Below are 19,153 nucleotides of genomic sequence, written 5' to 3' on the forward strand. Positions count from 1 at the left end.
ATCTCCTCCAGTTTTGTCCAGTTTGGATGGAGGCCACTGGAGCTTAGGAGGTCACCTATAAGTTTCAGTTCATTCTGCATAGTATGAATCATAAAACATGTCCAAACAAAACCAGAGACATTATCCAAAGCACAGAGAAGAGTTTTAAACTCTACATTTAGGTAACTATTTTCTGGATGCACAGGGATCTTTGTCTTAAATTTCCTGACATAAACTAGTAAGGCATAAGGGTGAGAGGAGCTTTTACTTTTGATCCCCTGAAAAGAATTTTGGAGACATTTACGTTTTTCTGTTGACTATGAGGAAGAGCCTCAAGCTTAGTGTTCAAAGCTGGACACTGAGAAGGCTGCCCATGTTTGTAAGTACTCACATCTGACTTAGGTGCTCATCTAAAGTTAATGACAAGATGCCTGTGGCCCCTTTGAAACCTATACATTTGTTAGCTCCACTGGGGACAGAGATTCTCTCTAGCTTGTACATTGGGCTGTGCCGAAGCAAGAAATGTAATCAACTTTTGGCTTTCTGTGCGTGTTCGAACAGACTCCCCCTTTCCCCCCCAAAATGTATAGTGTAAACATTCTGCTAAATATTTCCTCCACCTGCTTCAAAGAATTAAAGAATCATCTCTTAACACGAAAAATAAATGTACCAAATGTCACAATGCCTCAGGGGGATTGAAAATTGTGAAACAAATGTTGTAACATTCTATTTTTGATCTAAAGATAAACAAATGAAATGATGTGTGTACATGTGTATACACATAGATTCACCCTATCAGTCATGTAATCCATCACTGAGGCTATTGGTTAAGGGAGAAATTACAGTTCCAACATATTTTCCAAACATTGAAACCTTTCTCATATAATTATTTTGGGCTGAAAAATGTCTCCTGCTCATTCTCAAGCCAGGTCTCGGAAGTGAATTTTCTTGGAAGGTTTCATAAAAAAAAATATGTTCAAGGGTTTTATTTTCACGTAATAACTTTGAAATACATTAGTTGACATTTTCCAGATGCACTTTTGTGCTCAGCAGCTCAAAAGAAGCCCTTATTCAGGAGATGGACTAGATGGCAAAAAATGAAGACAAATTTTTACCTTTAACCCTTCTGATTGCTGTATGAGAAAAATAGTAATTTGATTTTGATAGAAACACTCCCATTTTATGAGGCATAAATCTGGTAGTTTTTATTGTCTCCTTCCGATAGGGATAAATTCTGCAAGAAACTGTAGATCAGTACTTTCTAGTGACGTTAAATATATACTTTTCTTTGCAGAAAATTAGGTCTAGATTTTGCCTTTTGCTGATGCAATCCATAGGAGGTGGTTCAAAAAGGAAAAAAAAGGAAAGAAATGCCTCACTGTTTTCCCTTCAGAGCTTCCAGGAAGTGATCTTTTGAATTAGAGATGAAACAGGAGGCTTGCAGACAGCTCAGGCTCCACATCATATGTGTGGATGTCTAAGGAATTCAGATTGATATTTAGAGATTTAGTAATCTCCTGGAGGCCAAAAACATGAGGGCTACTTCTTAGGAGTCCCCAGAACTATGTGCGTAAAATATATTTATTACTATTTTGTCATAGTCAACTTTGTAATTTATTAGATGAGTATGTTGCTTTGTAATTTTACACTGTTAGCTGTTTAGAGAGGAGGCTGTGTACATTCTTACTGCTTCCTCAGTGCCTACTTTCGTGTCCAGGCTGTGCACTATTACTTAGTCCTGGGACAGAAATAAATAACCCATAACAAACTCTGTGTCAATATCTCAAGCTAATCATAGCATAAAAGAACAGACCAATCATTTGGTTTGAAGGCTTCAGTTCAGTTCTAGCTCCACTGTGATTTTGTCAGGCAGCTTAGGATATGCTTGAATTCGCTTTATAAGAGTTAATGCAAGCACTTGAAGCTTCTTATGTCCTTCCTTCTAAGGGCATATTGACTTGCACCAGCTTCCATACTGCTGCAGCTACCTCGCTGCTCATAGTACCAATGTGATAGAAAAAGTCAGCTCAGGCAATCCTATGCTCCACTGCAGTCTGCATCCTAGATACATATTGCCTGCTTCTAAAATAAGGGTAAGAACAGCAGAGGTTTTGTAAGGATAAATATATGAATGATTATCAGATCCACGCTTACGCTGAGATGTAAGCCTGCCTAGGCAGAAGAGAAGGAGATGCAGTCTTCCAGAGCCAGAGTGTACAATATTGTTGATGCAGTAGCCTTCCTCTTTGATGCTGCTTCTGGCTAATAGCATTTAAGCTGCTGACATTTGAATCAATAACCAGTTATCCGTTTTCAGAACAGAGATCATTCGATAATGCAAATGACAATGAAAGCTAAGGTGGACTCATCTGGCAAAATGAAAGCGTTCTTGTCAGTGGCATTAGCAGAGATTTCCGAACTCTTCCCTCAGTCTTCAAAGTTTCTGCTCCTTTTCTCAAAAGGCAGCCAGCCTTTTCCTGGGTGCTCTGCTTAAATGCTGACAGGACTTCTTAGTTGTCAGGCTTGATTATCTTATCTCTTTGGAGCACTTTATCAATCTATCTGATTTGCATGAAGAAAGTAAATAAATTAAAACCTCGTAATACATAGTCTTCTCTACTAAAGAGCATGTCTCTCATATCATATACTGAACTCTGACACCTAATGATCTTGTATCTGTTTGCTTTAGAATGAAAGCAAGAAAAGGAAAAAATAACCACTGGATTAAAAAATGTCCAGTCAAAAGGTTGTGTACTCCCAGCATCGTCTAGTAAGCACCCACTGAAATCAATGGAAGTCTCCCTCTGGCTTCGTGGAACTTGTATAGAGTCCACATGTATCACATAGTCATTCCTGTATTTACAGTTTGAGTTAAAGCTAGGGCCACAGTAATTTCCAAAAGGGCAGAGTGTTGATATTGCAAACAAGAGTGCAAATATTTGTAGCAACTGAAGGCCTATTTCCATTTAAGCTGGTTAGAAAGGGGAGCAGAACAATGTAGCGAAGTAAATGAAGATTTCATTGTGAACTTCAGTGGATATAGTATCAGATTGCGGAAGCAGTTAAAGTACTTTTTCTGAGTATTGTTGGATCAGCATCAGATTTTTAATATAGAACGCTAAAGAGGATGGAAAAACTTAAGTACCTTGATGTTTTAGGATGCATTACAACATGCACTTCCGCCTCTTCCTCACAGGTTTGGTTCATTTTTCTGAAGCTTTAAATAGCTAAAAAATGGCTTTTCTATGTTGCCCTGATATTCTATTATATTCTGTTCTTGCTTTCTGGCATGTATGATATAGTGTAATGACATCACATCCATTAAATCTGTCTCTCTTGCTTTCAGAAACTTGTTTAAGGTTAACTGAGGCACAGGGGTTCTATTTCATGTATTTGATGCTTTTTAAACTGCAGAGCTCTAATTCATAGTGCCTTTAAAACAATGAAAGAATAACCAGTAAATGGGTCACTGAAGTTGATGCAGGGCTTCTGCACTAACAATACTCTCTATGTTATATATGATTGAAGAACTTTTCATTTCCTGAACTTTTCGTATTGCCAGGGAATACAATCCATACTTTGTTCTGTTAACATAACTTTGCTGTTTTAATAAAGGCTGCTGATTCGGCAATAAGTAAATTAAATTTAATATTAGTACCTACAGTACTTCTCATAATTAGTCTTTTCTTAAGCATATGATGAACTGAGGTGAACATTACATATATATATACATACATAAACACATATATACACGTAGTCCCAAGAAATATAACAATATGAGAAGACTGATTAAGTGTGATGCTGCCATAAAACTACTGCATCTAATTCATTACATTTCTCCATATCTCCATTTATGGATGTAAAATGGACTAGCCAAAACTTGAAAATTACAACATTGTCCAGCTGAAAGTTCCACAGAAAGCAAATCAACTCTTAAAAAACATATTTTAAAATATGCTATCATACATACTAGAACTGATTTGAAAATGTCAGCTGGAGATCATATAATTTATGAGCTTCAGATAGGTAATTACATTGTGTTAGCCATGAGACTGAGATGGTTCCTTTCCAAGCTGTTGTCTACGATTTGTTGTAGTCAAGTATTAGACATGATACTCCCCCAACCCAAAGCCAGATGTGTTCCAGATATGGATACCTTTTCTCTTGCATATGACAAAAAAGACTGTCCTTGAATACGGAGATAGTAATTCTTGACATCTGGAGATCCTGTGTTCTTACATTTGTCAGCAATACTTACTTGTGGTCCCGTAATCTAGATGAAATGCACCCAAAATGTTAAGACGTTTCAATGTACATCAGCTGAAAGTGTTCATGATGGACTATCATGACAAAGCATGATGCTTACATAGCCAATAGCTACATTATATAAACCCAAGAACACGTTAAATAATTTCCTCCTATGCTATCACACTACAGCCAGAGTTACCTTTCCTCTCACTCCATCTTATCACATCCCACTCAACAATAGATGTTGAGCCTTTAGAAAGAGGAGCCTGCAAGTAACTTGTGGATATTTGATTAAGGCTGATCTAAGAATCATTGCAAACCCTAAACTATAAGCTATGGTTAATCTGTCTGTAATATGGAAAGAGAAACAATTGGCCCACCATGAAACCCTGTCTCTGTATTTGCATGTCAAAAGTTAACCCTAAAAATACTTATTTAATAAAGATCCTTTAATGAACTGCCTTTTTTCCTTCATGTTTTAACCCTGATTTTATTTTTCTTCTTGTTCTCTCCATTTTACTGGTTAAATAAAAATAATAGCTTGCACAGTGGGAATAAAACTGAAATTAAAAATAATTTCTATTTTAAAAGCTTTTAAAATACTTCAAATTCATAGGAAAAACATAATTTAATGAAAAATGTACAAGTTATTGTTGTGTTTTTTTGTTCCCAGCCAGCTTTTTTTTCTTCAGAAATGGGCATGAATCATGGTAAGTTTTTTAATAGTAGTAATCAGAAGGCTTTGCAACTGAAACCAGTCAAATTATGGCTTCTAAATGTAGACTTTTTTTTGTTAAATGTTTAGTATAGCCATTCAGCGAAACATAATGTTGTTTTATGCTAACTAGCACAGATTGAAAGTATTTTTCAGTCTCAATGTTGAGTTGTCTAAGAACCTTTGTTTATATTGTATCCTATTTATACAAGAAAATGAACTTCATTTTAAAGCTGGTATCTTTGCAATAGAAGATAATTTGCACTGCATGGATTCTGTCTGCAATATCAGAGAAGTTTGTAAAGAAAACTAGTGGTAAAACCAGTAATGTTCAAACAGCCATATCTCTATTCTATACTGATATAACTCTATGGAGTAGAGGTGTGACAATTTACCTAAACATTATACCTGCCTAAGTCTTAATAACTCTTAGTAGAATTGTATCTGTTAACTTTCTGAAGTTTGTTGGTTTTTTTTTTCAGAAACACTCAATAATCACTTCTGTCATTGGGGACTGCTTGCTGCTCTTCTATTTCTGCCAAATACTAGGACACAAGTATTATATTCAAGAAGTTGGTCCTAAAATTCTATTAAAAAAAATCTTTCTCTGGGCCAGTTCCAGAGAGGTTGAATTCCTCCCAATCCTAGTGAATGGGATTTATTTGCTGTGTGATTCTTGAAACGGACCATAGTTTGAAGACAAGCTTATGAAGGGATTGACTGATCTGGTGTGAAATTGTGTGTATTTGAAGAATAAATCACTTTTCTCAAGGAACACAAAATCTACCAACCTCAGAATGGCTACATGATATATAATTGTGGGCTTTTGTGCTTTGGGGTACAATGCACGTGTATTGGTATCAGGTTCACATCTGCCCATCCATATTGTCAATGTCATATAACTTTGTCCCATCACTTAAAGGCAGAGTTTATGATTGTAGGAGTAGAATCGAATAGAAGTTTAAAGGTCTTGCACTTCATGGATACATAAATACAAACCTGATGATTTTCATTATTTTACAGAAGGGATTAATTGTTTTCACAGAACTTTCTTGCCCATAACACTAGAGTATTCTACAATAGATAGTGCTCTTTCTTGCATTTTTCACACTTTCTTAACGGATTTAGCTACAGTAGTGTATTAAATAGAGATGAGATACAGGCTTAGGCAATGGTATCCAATTGCCCAGAAAGTATAACTATTATGAGCATGCTCCTTGGCATAGTTTTCAACTGAATCATCTAATACTTTCCCAGACAATTGTCAGGCATGGTTTGGAAGATGGTTTGGACCAAGGACTGTTCCCAGTAAGCAGTTTCGACAAGATCCCCTTGCTGTGGGAGAGAAGAGAGTTTAGGTCTATTTTATTATTAACCAGAGGGTTCTATCCCTTACGTAACTTGTTGAAAGTTTATGGCTAAATGAATATACAAACCCAAGTCTTCTAAGTCTCTGGTGAACAGCCTAGCTATTGGGCCATCCTTTCTTTTCCTTGTGGTGGCTCCGTACAGGAGGTTGTCTCTGTTTTTACAGGCCTAAACCTGCAGTCATTTACTCCTGAAATTAGTCCTTAAGTGTCTGAATAATCACCTCATAGTCAATGCATATGTAAGGTTCTTCCTGAACAGCGCTTACAGGATTGAATGAATAGACTGTGAAGTCCTTGGGACATAGTTTTTTTTTCTTATTTTTATGTTTTCACTTTGTAGGGTTGATTTCTCACAATTTCAGCTAGTCCCTGAGAATACAGGTGCTCTGTAAGCCTGAAAATACATTCCTCACCATTCAGTCTTACTCTTGAGTACTTCCTATGCAACCAGATTGAAATGTGCCTCTCATATTCTGAGTGGCCTGGCTTCCTAACATTTTTGAAGGGTTGTTCACTTCAGTGAGAGTCTGCAACTGAATGAAAAATCCACTATGTTTGATTTTTACATTCTCACATTCTAAAAGGAGATAAATATACAAAATTGTCTCCTTCTCAGAACTTAAAAATTACCACGCCAAGACTGAATTACAAACATGATGAAGAGCTACATATTACCCACATTAAACATATACATGCTAGTTTATATTAGTACACCAGTATGAAGCCAGGAAGATTTTCGGAAATTCTCATCACCTAGATCTGGATAAGTTTCAAGACATGGTTATCTCCAGTTTACTGCTGTAATGAAGTAAACCAGATTTCCAAACATTTTTAGCAGTCGGTATCTCCCCCTCTTTATGGAAGCAGGTGGATGAACACATTTGAAAACCTATTCCATTGCTGTAGTGGAAGGAGACTAGAAGATCGGATATTTTCAGACACAGATATACTTGTTAGTACTCTGGAATTGCACAAAGCTGTCTCGTTATTTGTATATATTTCAAACATCTATGTTGCAGAAAGATTGTGGTGCTCCCAAAAGGCCAGGTATTACTTCCAAAACTAGGGGTGAAAAACAGTGATTCTGTTAGCTATCATCAGTGGTCTCATTTGCCACCAATTACTATTTAACTTCATAAATCTTTAGGGATTTTATGAGTAAAGCTCATGCAGCTTTGAAACTGTGTTTTTTAAAAAATATGATTATTCACAGCTTGCTAATTTGTAATTGGACTTTCACAACTCAAAAACCTCCAGATTTCAGAAAAACTAATTTATTTTTTCTTGGTTTAATTGTGGTATTCACACTCAAAACTGAGAAGTGAGATTGCTTCTAGTGGGTTGTATGCAGTGTTCTGGAACTAATAAAATATATTATTGATTGCTTAATGAAAAGCACCACGTTCACACAGAATTACTGTGGCTGAGGATGGGTACAACAGCTACTTTTTATTCTGTTTTGAGGATCACCTGCAATTTTACTTGGGTGTATTGCTGCATATCAAGTGTGCTTTTAAATTAAGTTATGGTTGCCTACAGGGCACTACATTGGGTGGCTCCATTAAGGTACCCTTATACCTTTCCTTCCATGCAGTGCTACCCGTTGCTTTTAATTTAGCTTAAGATCATCAAAATTAATTATGATAGAGTGTATTAAAAGTTGAAATAGCAAATCAAAGAGTTCTATTAAGTGCCCTTTAGATTTTTTAATGTATTTAGTGGTTTTAGCTTTTTATTTGCTCATCATTGTTGATTCATCGTGATTACCAATCCTTCTCATAGTAAAGTAGAACAGAAATGTCTAACTGTGGTGGGAGTAACTACAACTCTCTTAATTCCTATTTGGGCTTGGTATTCCTACAAGGAGAATAAATGCACAACTGTTGCAGCAGTGATAGTGGCAACTCATACTTGTAATTGCCCTTCTACTGTTGAGGTGTTTGGTCTGCACTCCTTGGCAGCAAAGGAGTGGCTGTACATCAGGCATACAAAAATGCTGCTGGCCCTCCTCCATCATCGCAATGGCAAAAATTCCAGGGCATTAGTGGCATGTCCCAGCAATCGTCACTACACTGTGATGAGTTTCATAGTGGGGAAGGAGCTCCCACACTATCTGTTGGACATGACACAGAATGCCCACTGCACTGAGTGGTCGGGGAAGAATTTATTGGGATTTTTTGGTTCACAGCTGGTAGGGGCTGGTGGAGACCTATCCAGTGGTCCCCCTTGTTGGGCCACCTTCTATACTGTGTTGGTTGCTGTCTCACAGACTCTGTGAGGTCCCCCTAGGCTTAAACCCTTGCTGGGATCCTAATCTATTTGGTGCCTAAATGGACAGTTAATTGTGTGGTTCTAATCCACACCATATAAACCTTTAACCTCCTATTAAAGCAGAGCAAACTTCTTCACACAGATGCTTGAGCTTGCTCAGTCCTCTGCATCTGCTGCATCTCTGTGTCTTACTATCTGGCTGCTAAGGCTGGAGGGACTCAGAGTGGGATGCATCTGCAAGTGGAGAGTGAGATCTGGCATTAATTAATGACATTGGATATACAAAGCTTCACACATAAGGGATTGTAACATCCATGGCGAACTGCAAACCATTTACCTAATGACATTGTCATCAATACAGTCTCGGGCAGATGGGCGATCAACAAAACTCAACCTGCAAACAGTGTCATACGTGATTCAGCAAATAAATGTAATGTATTCATATTTTTCACATTGCAGTGTCATAGATTTTGAAGTGAAAAGGCATTATAGCAACCTATAACTACCTTCAACCTCCTGCATGCCACAACTCAAAGAATGTCATCCATTAGTTTCTTTAACAAACCATGGTTCTTTTGGGGTAAAAAATGACCACAAAAAAAAAGTTATGTAAATGATAAAATGCTGGGTAATTGTAACATCCCTTTTGTTCCAAAAGTTAGTTCTCCTCACCATTTCAAATCCTCCCTTTGCTTCTAGTCAAATTTTGTTTAGATTGATTTTGGCTCTTGTTATACTTTTTCCTGCCAGATAAAAAAAACCTACTTATTATCCGAAATATTTTTTCCATGTAACCGATGTTCAAGTTGTCTCTATGTCATTTGACAGAACAACCAAATAGGCTGTGCTTTTTCCATCTCTCACAGTGAGGCATATTTTGAAGACTGCATCCTTGCATCTTTCCAGAATTGCTTCCAGTTCCTTGATATCCTTTTAGAATTACAGATATTAATTCTGGACAAAGAATTACTGTAATGGTGCCATTAATGCTGCCTTACCACTTTTATCATGTTCCCTTACTTGCAAATCAATTAAGGATCATGTTAGCTCACTGAAGGAAGTCAGGTTCAGATGGTCATCTACCATTATAGTAATTTGTTATCAATCTGGAGACAGAATCATTGCTCTCAACAATAGCTTTCCTTATCTTACAAATATTCCTTGTTTCTAGATAGAAGACCTTGCACTTAGCTGCATTAAAACCAATGTTTGGATCTGAACTGACCTCTCCAAGTGATCCAAGTCACTCTGTACAACTGACCTGTTCTCTGTATTATTTACCATTCTACCAATAGGTCACACTCAGTCCTCTGATTAATTGAAAGTAAAAGGAAATAGATTTTTTTCTATATAAATTAGTTTAATGCATGAGGCCATGACCCAAAGCCCATTAGACTCACTGAAAGAATTTCTATTGAATTTGGGGAACTTTAGATTGGGTTCTGAATCAGTTGCAGTTCTGCTATTTTAGAAATTGTCCTGACTCCAGGACTGAGCAGAATACATTATAGGCTTTCCTGACAGCTACAGAATTAATTTTGCTTAGTTTGGTCTACATTTTTTTTTTTTTCCTCCAGTAAAGAACAGCTGAACTAGCCAGACAGTATGGGGTCTAAAGCTGGCATCAGAGCCCACATTGGAATTAAAAATAATTTTCAGTAGCTTAACAAGCTAATAGTCTGTGAATCTAGTTTCTGGAAGTGTCCATATGCATAGTCTTAATATGTTCTGTGTTCTCTTAAAGAATAAATCTGCTTGTTCAATTTATTTTCCCTAATGACACTGGTGAAAAACTTGATTTGATAATATGGAGTCAAAATTCACACAGGTTGTGAATTTTCACAGAATCACAGAATTATCAAGATTGGAAAAGACCTAAAAGATCATCCAGTCCAACCATCACCAATACTTCTCAGCTAAATCATATCCCTCAACACAACAACCAAATGTTTCTTGAACACCCCCATGGTCGGTGACTCCACCACCTCCCTGGGCAGTGCATTCCAGTGCCTGACTACCCTTTCCGAGAAGTAATATTTCCTTATGTCCAGCCTGAATCTCCCCTGGCGCAGCTTGAAACCATTGCCTCTAGTTCTATCACTGTCTACACGAGAGAAAAGGCCGACCCCTAGCTCACTACAACCTCCCTTCAGGAAGTTATAGAGAGCTATAAGGTCTCCCCTGAGCCTCCTCTTCTCCAGACTGAACAATCCCAGCTCCCTCAGCCGCTCCTCATAAGGCCTGTGCTCCAGACCCCTCACCAGCTTCGTAGCCCTCCTCTGAACGCGTTCCAGGGCCTCAATGTCTTTCTTGCAGTGAGGGGCCCAAAACTGAACACAGTACTCGAGGTGCAGCCTCACCAGTGCCGAGTACAGGGGGACAATTACCTCCCTGTTCCTGCTAGTAACACTGTTTTTGATGCAAGCCAGGATGCCGTTGGCCTTCTTGGCCACCCGGGCACACTGTCGGCTCATGCTCAGCCGAGCATCAATCAGTACCCCCAGGTCCGTTTCCTCCACACAGTCCTCCAGCCACTCCGCCCCAAGCCTATAGCGCTGCCTGGGGTTGTTGTGGCCGAAGTGCAGGACTCGGCATTTGGTCTTGTTGAACCTCATCCCATTGGCTTCAGCCCAGCTCTCCAGCCTGTCCAGATCCCTCTGGAGGGCCTCGCTACCCCCAGGCAGATCCACACTCCCAGCCAATTTGGTGTCATCTGCGAACTTACTGAGGGTGCACTCAATGCCCTCATCCAGATCATCAATAAAGATATTGAAGAGGACAGGCCCCAGCACCGACCCCTGGGGAACACCACTTGTGACCGGTAGCCAGCTGGATTTAACTCCATTCACCACCACTCTCTGAGCCCGGCCCTCCAGCCAGCTCCTTACCCAGCCAAGAGTGTACCCATCCAAGCCATGGGCCGCCAGCTTCTGCAGGAGAATACCGTGGGAGACAGTGTCAAAGGCTTTGCTGAAGTCTAGGTAGACCACATCAACAGCCTTTCCCTCATCCAGCAGATGGGTCACTTGATCATAAAAGGAGATCAGGTTGGTCAAACAGGACCTGCCCTTCATGAACCCATGCTGGCTAGGCCTGATCCCCCGGCCATCCCGCACATGCCGCATGATCTCCCTTGAGACTATCTGTTCCATAACCTTCCCTGTAACCGAGGTCAGGCTAACAGGCCTGTAGTTCCCCGGATCCTCCTTACAACCTTTCTTGTAAATGGGAGTCACATTGGCAATCCTCCAGTCTTCCGGGACCTCACCAGTCAACAAGGAGCGCTGATAGATGATGGAAAGCGGCTCGGCTATCACCTCCGCCAGTTCCCTCAGCACTCTTGGGTGGATCTCATCCGGCCCCATGGACTTGTGGCAGTCCAGTTGGAGTAGTAAGTCTCTGACCGTTTCTTCCAGAATCACAGGGGGGTTAGTGTGCTCCCCAGCCGAGACTACCAGGTCAGAGAGAGGAGTACCCTGAGGATAACTGGTCTGACCTTTAAAGACAGACGTAAAGAAGGCATTCAGAACCTCCGCCTTTTCCTTATCCTCAGTGGTCACATTTCCAGCCTCATCCAGCAAAGAGTGGATATTCTCCTTTGTCCTCCTCTTACTGTTAATGTATTTATAAAAGAGTTTCTTATTCCTTTTCACCCCAGTGGCCAGGTTAAATTCAAGCTGGGCTTTTGCCTTTCTGATTTCACCTCTACACATCCTAACGACTTCCTTGTATTCATTCTCAGTTGCCCGTCTCTCCTTCCACAGGCGGTAGATTCTCTTTTTCTCCCGGAGCCTCAAGAATAGCTCCCTATTCATCCACGCCAGTCTTCTTCCCCGCCAGCTCATTTTGCGGCTCAGGGGGACCGCCTGCTCCTGCGCCCTTAAGACTCCCTTCTTGAAGAGCAACCAGCTCTCTTGGACCCCTTTGTTCGCTAAGACTGAATGCCAGGGGACTCCCGCTACTAGTCTCTTGAACAATTCAAAGTCCGCCCTCCGGAAGCCCAAGGTAGCAGTTTTACTATTCCCCCTCCAAGCTCCACCATGAATTGAGAAATTTATCATTTCATGGTCACTCTGTCCAAGGCAGCCCCCAACATCCACATCTCCCACCAGACCTTCCCTGTTTGCGAACAGCAGGTCTAGCGGGGCAGGTCCTCTCGTGGGCTCTCTGACCAACTGCATTAGGAAGGCATCCTCTATGCACTCCAAAAACCTCCTAGACTGCTTCTTCTGTGCTGTGCTGTACTCCCAGCATATGTCAGGGAAGTTGAAGTCCCCCATGAGGACAAGGGCTGATGACCGTGCAGCTCGTGCCAGCTGCTTGTAGAATACCTCATCTGTCTCTTCATCCTGGTTTGGCGGTCTATAACAGACGCCCACCAGGATGTCTGCCTTGTCAGCCCTTCCTCTGATCTTTACCCATAGGGATTCAATGTTATCATCCCCTATCACAATCTCAGTAGCAGAAAAGGATTCCCTAACGTAGAGAGCCACACCACCACCCCTCCTTCCTTGCCTGTCCCTCCTGAAGAGTTTGTAGCCATCCATTGCAGCGCTCCAGTCATGGGAGCAATCCCACCACGTTTCTGTTATGGCAACTAGGTCATAGTTTGCCTGCCGCACTATGGCTTCCAACTCTTCTTGCTTGTTCCCCATGCTGCATGCATTAGTGTAGATGCACCTCAGCTGAGCCCCTTGCCTCTCTCCTAATCCCAATACCACTTCCCCAGGCCGATCTCTAGTAGGCCTGGCTTTATCCCCTTCCCCCTTCCTATCTAGTTTAAAGCTCTCTCTATAAACCCCGCCAGCTTCTGGGCAAGTATCCGTTTCCCTTTTGGAGACAGGCAATTCCCATCCGCCGACCTCAGGCCAGGTGCCGAGTAGACCGCCCCGTGATCAAAGAATCCAAAATTTTTGCGTTTGCACCAGCCTCTCAGCCATGCATTTATAAGATGGCTTTTTCTGCTTATCTCAGTGTTTGTCCGTGCCACCAAGGGAATACTGGCAAACACTACTTGTATGCCCGCTCCATCAACTAACTTCACCAGCCTCCTAAAATCATGTTTTATAATCCTCAGGCTTCTATCAGCAATCCCATCGCTGCCAGCCTGAACTATCAATAAAGGGTAATAATCAGAGGGGCGGATAAGGCTGGGGAGTTTTCTAGAAATATCCCTGACCCGGGCCGCAGGAAGGCAGCACACCTCCCTATGGGTAGGGTCAGGCCGACATATTGGACCCTCTGTTCCTCTCAGAAGAGAGTCGCCCACAACTATCACCCTCCTTTCTTTCTTGGAGGAGGCAGTCTTCAAACGTGGAGCCGTCCGCCTCACCTTGGGCAAGCTTGGCGGCAGCACTCCCATGTCATCATCGCTCACCTTTCCCTCTGGTTTCAGGGCTTCATACTTGTTACAGAGAGGGACCAGGGGAACCGAGGTAGGTCGGGATGGGGGTTGCCTGCGACGCTGGACTGAGACCTGCTGCCATTCCTCCTCTCCTCTCGAGCTGTCTCTCCCTGCTTGACTATGGTGAGAGAGAGGGGCCATTACTCCCAATACTCCCTCAGTCTGGGAAGTGCAATCTCTGCGCCTTTCTCGCAGAGAGTCACTCCACCAGTCAATCTCCCGCTCGCATTCTCTGATGGTCCGCAGTCTATCTACCTCCTCCCTAAGCTCCACCACAAGGCTGAGCAGCTCATCTAGCTGCTCACACCGTACACAAGTCACATCCTTCCCATCCTCCCCTGGCAGCAGCAGTCTGAGACACTCCCGGCAGCCAGAAACCTGAACTGCTACATTATGGAGCAGACCCTCTGTCTGGGTTGCCACAGTCTTCGCGTGGGAAGCCCATTTCCTGGTGAGGACCATGTTTGAAGTGTTGGTGTCGGGGCCTGTCAACCGGAGAGCAAGTTACCTGAGAAAAGACAAGAGCACTCGCCCATGCTGATACAAGACACAGCCTCCACTCCCACTGCCACCTAATTGAATGGGCAGTGCAGGCAGCCCTCGGATACTGACTACCTCCACCCTAGGTGCTCAGAAAGGCTTTCCACACCTTCTGTGTTGTGTTGTGTTGTGTGGGCAAGTTCCCGCCCTCCCAGGTCTCTCTTTATCCACACAGCAAATGGGTCAAGGTCAATTACCAGCGATAAAGAGCAGGCAGTGTCAGCTCTGCCCCTGGTGAGTCAGGAGCCTTCCCACAAGCTGCCAGCTGCTAGCCCAGGCACAGCACTGCTGCTGGCTCCAAAAAAAACTCTAGAAAAAGAGCTTTTCTGGTCGCTTTTCTTCACTTCAGTTTCCTTCCTCAGTGCAGTTTTACCTGCTTGAAGCTGGTCTCTGAAGCAAAAATGTGGAAAACTACAAGATTTCAGATTTTCCTTCAAATGTGGGATGTATTTTTTAAAATGCTGAATTATCTTATTACATATTTTGTAATCTTAAAACACTGAATAATGCAAGTTGCCCTTGTTTCAAGTAGCTCTAGGAATTTAATTAATAACCCTTAATAGTTGGAAAGTCTTTTTACAAAGAAATGAAGAAATGAAGATTTTCATTGAACTGAAGTTTCCTGAGCCTGAGTTTCCAGTAGGGAGTAGAATGTATTTAATTTGAATCTCTCTTGTCTATGCGAGTTACAAACTAATTTTTCCAATGACTGTTCCTTGCTGTTTTTATGGGTAGCATCTAATGTAGTAAGTTCCTGATCTCAGTTCAGATCAAGGCACCGGTATAATAACTAATAATAATTTTTCAATAGAAAATAAGCTGTTACAGAAATAAAATGGGGTTACTTTAAGGTGAACATTCTTCAGCATTGGCTTGAAGCCATCTTCAACAGTCAACTACAGAAAGATTTATTGGTCTGATGACTTTCATATGTACAGCACAAATTAAAATCCCACTCTTGGAAATTTGTGTAACAATGAAACCCTGGACCATGTCTACATCTAGATTGTTGTAGAGGACAACATGAATCCATGTGAATTTAAGAACTATAGCAACCTGCTCAGGCCACAGTGTATCTCCCCAGTTTTTCCCAACAATCCTAAGTAGGAGTTTGAAAAAGCTTTTACTGTGTTCTTTTATTGATATTAAGGATAGTACTTACGATTTTCTCCATTGAAGTGTCTAGAAATGGAAATTTATTTGCTAATTACTGCCTATGTGCTGTGGCACACAAGGCTGTAGCTTTCAATACTAAAATAGTTGAGTAAGCTAATTACACTGATGCTAAAAGATTCAATGCCTGTAGGCTTTCTTCAGTGCATTGTGTATTTATATCAGAAACGAAGCTTGTCTTGTCTGCTTGCTGTGCTGTGCGTGGGTTCTTAACCTCCTGCTAAGATCCTAGCTATTGATTTGGGTTGGCTCTCTCTGTAGGTGCCTGGCATGATGCATGATGCCTTATTTCTCAGAAAGCATTAAATAACTGCTTCTGAAAATTGCGACTTTTGCTGATACTTTAAGATGGCCACCAAAAGCCCTTCTTTACTGGTTAACTGAGAGTACTGCCTTAATATATGGACTTAAAATCTGGAAATTGCTGGTAGCATGCAGTAACTTGAGCAATGGCAGCAGATGTTCTGCCCTTTGCTGAAAATTGGGTGGTAGCATCCTGCCATGTAGTTGATAGTTTATTGCCAGTAGATTTTACTGAAATTTCTTATGTTCTTTCCTTCAAATGACTTTTAATTTTTTTTTTTCTGAGAGGATATTTACATACCAAGGGATAACTAATTTTAGTATATGGTCCTATATAATAGATTCAATATATAGGTATTTCTGTGTGAGCCATTCTTCTATTGCACTGATAATTTGCAGTTCAGCAACTGTAAATTTTTATTTGGATATTCCCCAAGGCTGCTATGAAGATACAAGGGGAGGGAGAGAGAGACTGTGCTTTTTTTTCTGGTTTTTATAGCATCCGGATGTAAGAAAGGGGAAGTGACAACTGTAGTGACAACGTTGGGTGCTGTTCAAAAGTTTCACTGGGCAGTTTCAACAGGTGAAACGTCATGGCAGAAATAGCCAGTCAGGCAGTAAAAGTGAGGAAGGAAAGCGAGGCAGATTGTCAGAAATCTGTTCCTGGCTGAGTGACAGAGACCCACTTCAACAAGAGTGCAAACATGTGCATAACTACTTGTGTGAGCAGCGCTGCTGGAATTAAGGGAAGGAAAGCTCTAAAAGGGAAATATATTACTACAAATATTTTTTCAGGCTTTCAGCCTTCAGTCTATAGAATAGTTTGGCTTTTACTGCTCAGCTTCACAAAACACTTCAAAAGTGGAGGAATATGACTAATCGAGCAGTAGAGACTCTTACAGCTCGCATTTGTGTGACTCATAAGATTCAAGCTATGAAAAGCAGGAGAAGCTTTAATGTAAGGAATAATACAAACATAATTGTTTCCATCAAGAACTTTGAATGACGAAATATTTCCCCATTCCATTCTATATTTTAAAGATAAAAAGTTGTAATTTATGGCTCCAGCTTCACTGCTCTGCTTAGCGAAGACTGAGAGCAAAGGCAGCAAACCCTGGCGCCCGTTTTGCTGCAGGTTGCAAGGAGCCACTGGGAGGAGCTGACTGCCTTAGAGAGAAGACAGGGGATTGATTTACTAACAATTCCAATGAAAAAACATTAATAAAATGAGTTCAGTACTAAAAGTAGTGCTAAGCTAAGATAAAGTTGAAGTATTTATATATTATTTACAATGGTTATATAATAACTTGTGGGATAAACGTTCTGTTTAATACTGATGTACTTCCAGGCAGCAAAAGATATTCAAGGGCTTGGTTTCAAAACAAAACTCAGAGCATTGTTATCTCCTAAAAAATAAAATCTGATTCATGTCAGTTCCTTAGAAAGAAATGCACTGTATTTTATGCACCAGTGTGACACAGATAAAATATCTGATTGAATAATAATAAAAAAAAAAAAGACTCCCTTCTGTATATGGTTGAATATCAGTGTGTGTTAAACCAGGTGGCCTTGTTCATAAGCATGGCTCTTGGACAAAACAGCTTCTGTTTTTCTGTAATAGCCTTTTTTTTGCTGCATTATAATCTCTTTATATATTTAATACCATAAATAAAATAGTGGCATAGAAGAGAAGTATAAATAAAACACTGGCATAGAAGGGATATGCCAAAAGTGATCTCTCAGCTTGTTTCTTAATATCAGTGTTGTAGTTAAAAGAAAACTCTATTCACTGCCATACTGGAAGGGATGAGGGAGCAACTGTTGCATACCTCCCCAGACCAGCAAACACAAATAGTCACACTGGGAAAGTTACAAATGGGATTGCTCCTAGTGATTCCTATCAATCAAAGCTTTCTTTTTCTCCTCCTTCACAGGGAACCCAGTGCTTATAAGAGATACTGGAGTGATGCTGCTGACCTCTCATTAAGAGATGTTTTGGAAAAGCTTGCGTATTTCAACCAGAGACCCAGCACCAAGGGATGAGCTATTGTTCTTCTACCCTAATTTACAAGACGGGGAGTGAAGAGGTGTGTTTGGCCTGTGATTATAATCACCCACATTTGTTCTGGCAAAGTACACTTCAGGGCAAATGCATCCTGGAAATAATTTATTTTCTTAAAAAAGGAAGAAGAAAATTTTATTTAGAATGGTAAATATGAAATATAATTTTTTTTTCTTTCTCTAATTTTATGAGAGTCTCGAAACCAGAAATATTGCAGCTGCCAAACCATAGCCCAAGCAACCCCATGAAACAAGGTTTGTTTTAGAGATGTAGAAAAAGAAGGAAGGAAAGAAGAGAAGCCTAGATACAGGTTGCCTCTGCTGACTTAGGGGTAGACTAAGAGGGGTTGGAAACTGCTGCCTTTCACAGAGGCAATTTCTTGATTTGGGGTGGAAGAAGCAAATTCTAGCATCAGTGAGTTCAAAATGCCAGTGGAACAAGGGTCTGGGCTTTGCAAAAAGGCAAGTATCTGCATTAAGAACTTGGTGAAAGCTTCTTTGAGGTAGGATGTTACCTTTGAGGAGACAAAAGGAGACAAAATAAAAAGAAAAAGAAAACCCAGATGGGAACTAGCAGCTCCTGCTTTGTTGTCAGCTCAGCTGAGGTGCTGCCTCTCACAGCAAAGTGTCTCAATGTGCCCAGACCTTGACAAACTCAGGCTGGGTCAACCAAGCAAAGTAGCCTTTTCAAGGGCAAGATTTTGCTACATTGAACATTCAGATCTATGATCTCACAGTTTCTATTAAATTATGATGTCAGTAGAGCTGGTATGTGGGATCTAGTTGCTGTCGCTATGCAAGATCTTTTAACTGTGAAGGGCATTGATCGTGACATTCTCACTCCTGCTAAAGTTAGGAATTCATATAGCATAGCTGCCTTTTGCAGATACATTTCTTTTGGTGGGAGAGATCTGCACTCCTGATGAGCTGGTGTTGAAACAAGAGCTGGCAACTGTGGAGAACTGGCAGTGAGTGGCAGAGGGTCTTAAACCACTCATAATACTGACTCCTAATTAGTTTACTCAAATATTCTCAATTCCTTCACCATTGGTAATATCAGGAAACTCAAAGTAAAAGGATGTTGATACA

Source organism: Chlamydotis macqueenii, chromosome 2 (genome assembly GCF_036417535.1).
Source record: "Chlamydotis macqueenii isolate bChlMac1 chromosome 2, bChlMac1.mat, whole genome shotgun sequence".
Taxonomy (NCBI): domain Eukaryota; kingdom Metazoa; phylum Chordata; class Aves; order Otidiformes; family Otididae; genus Chlamydotis; species Chlamydotis macqueenii.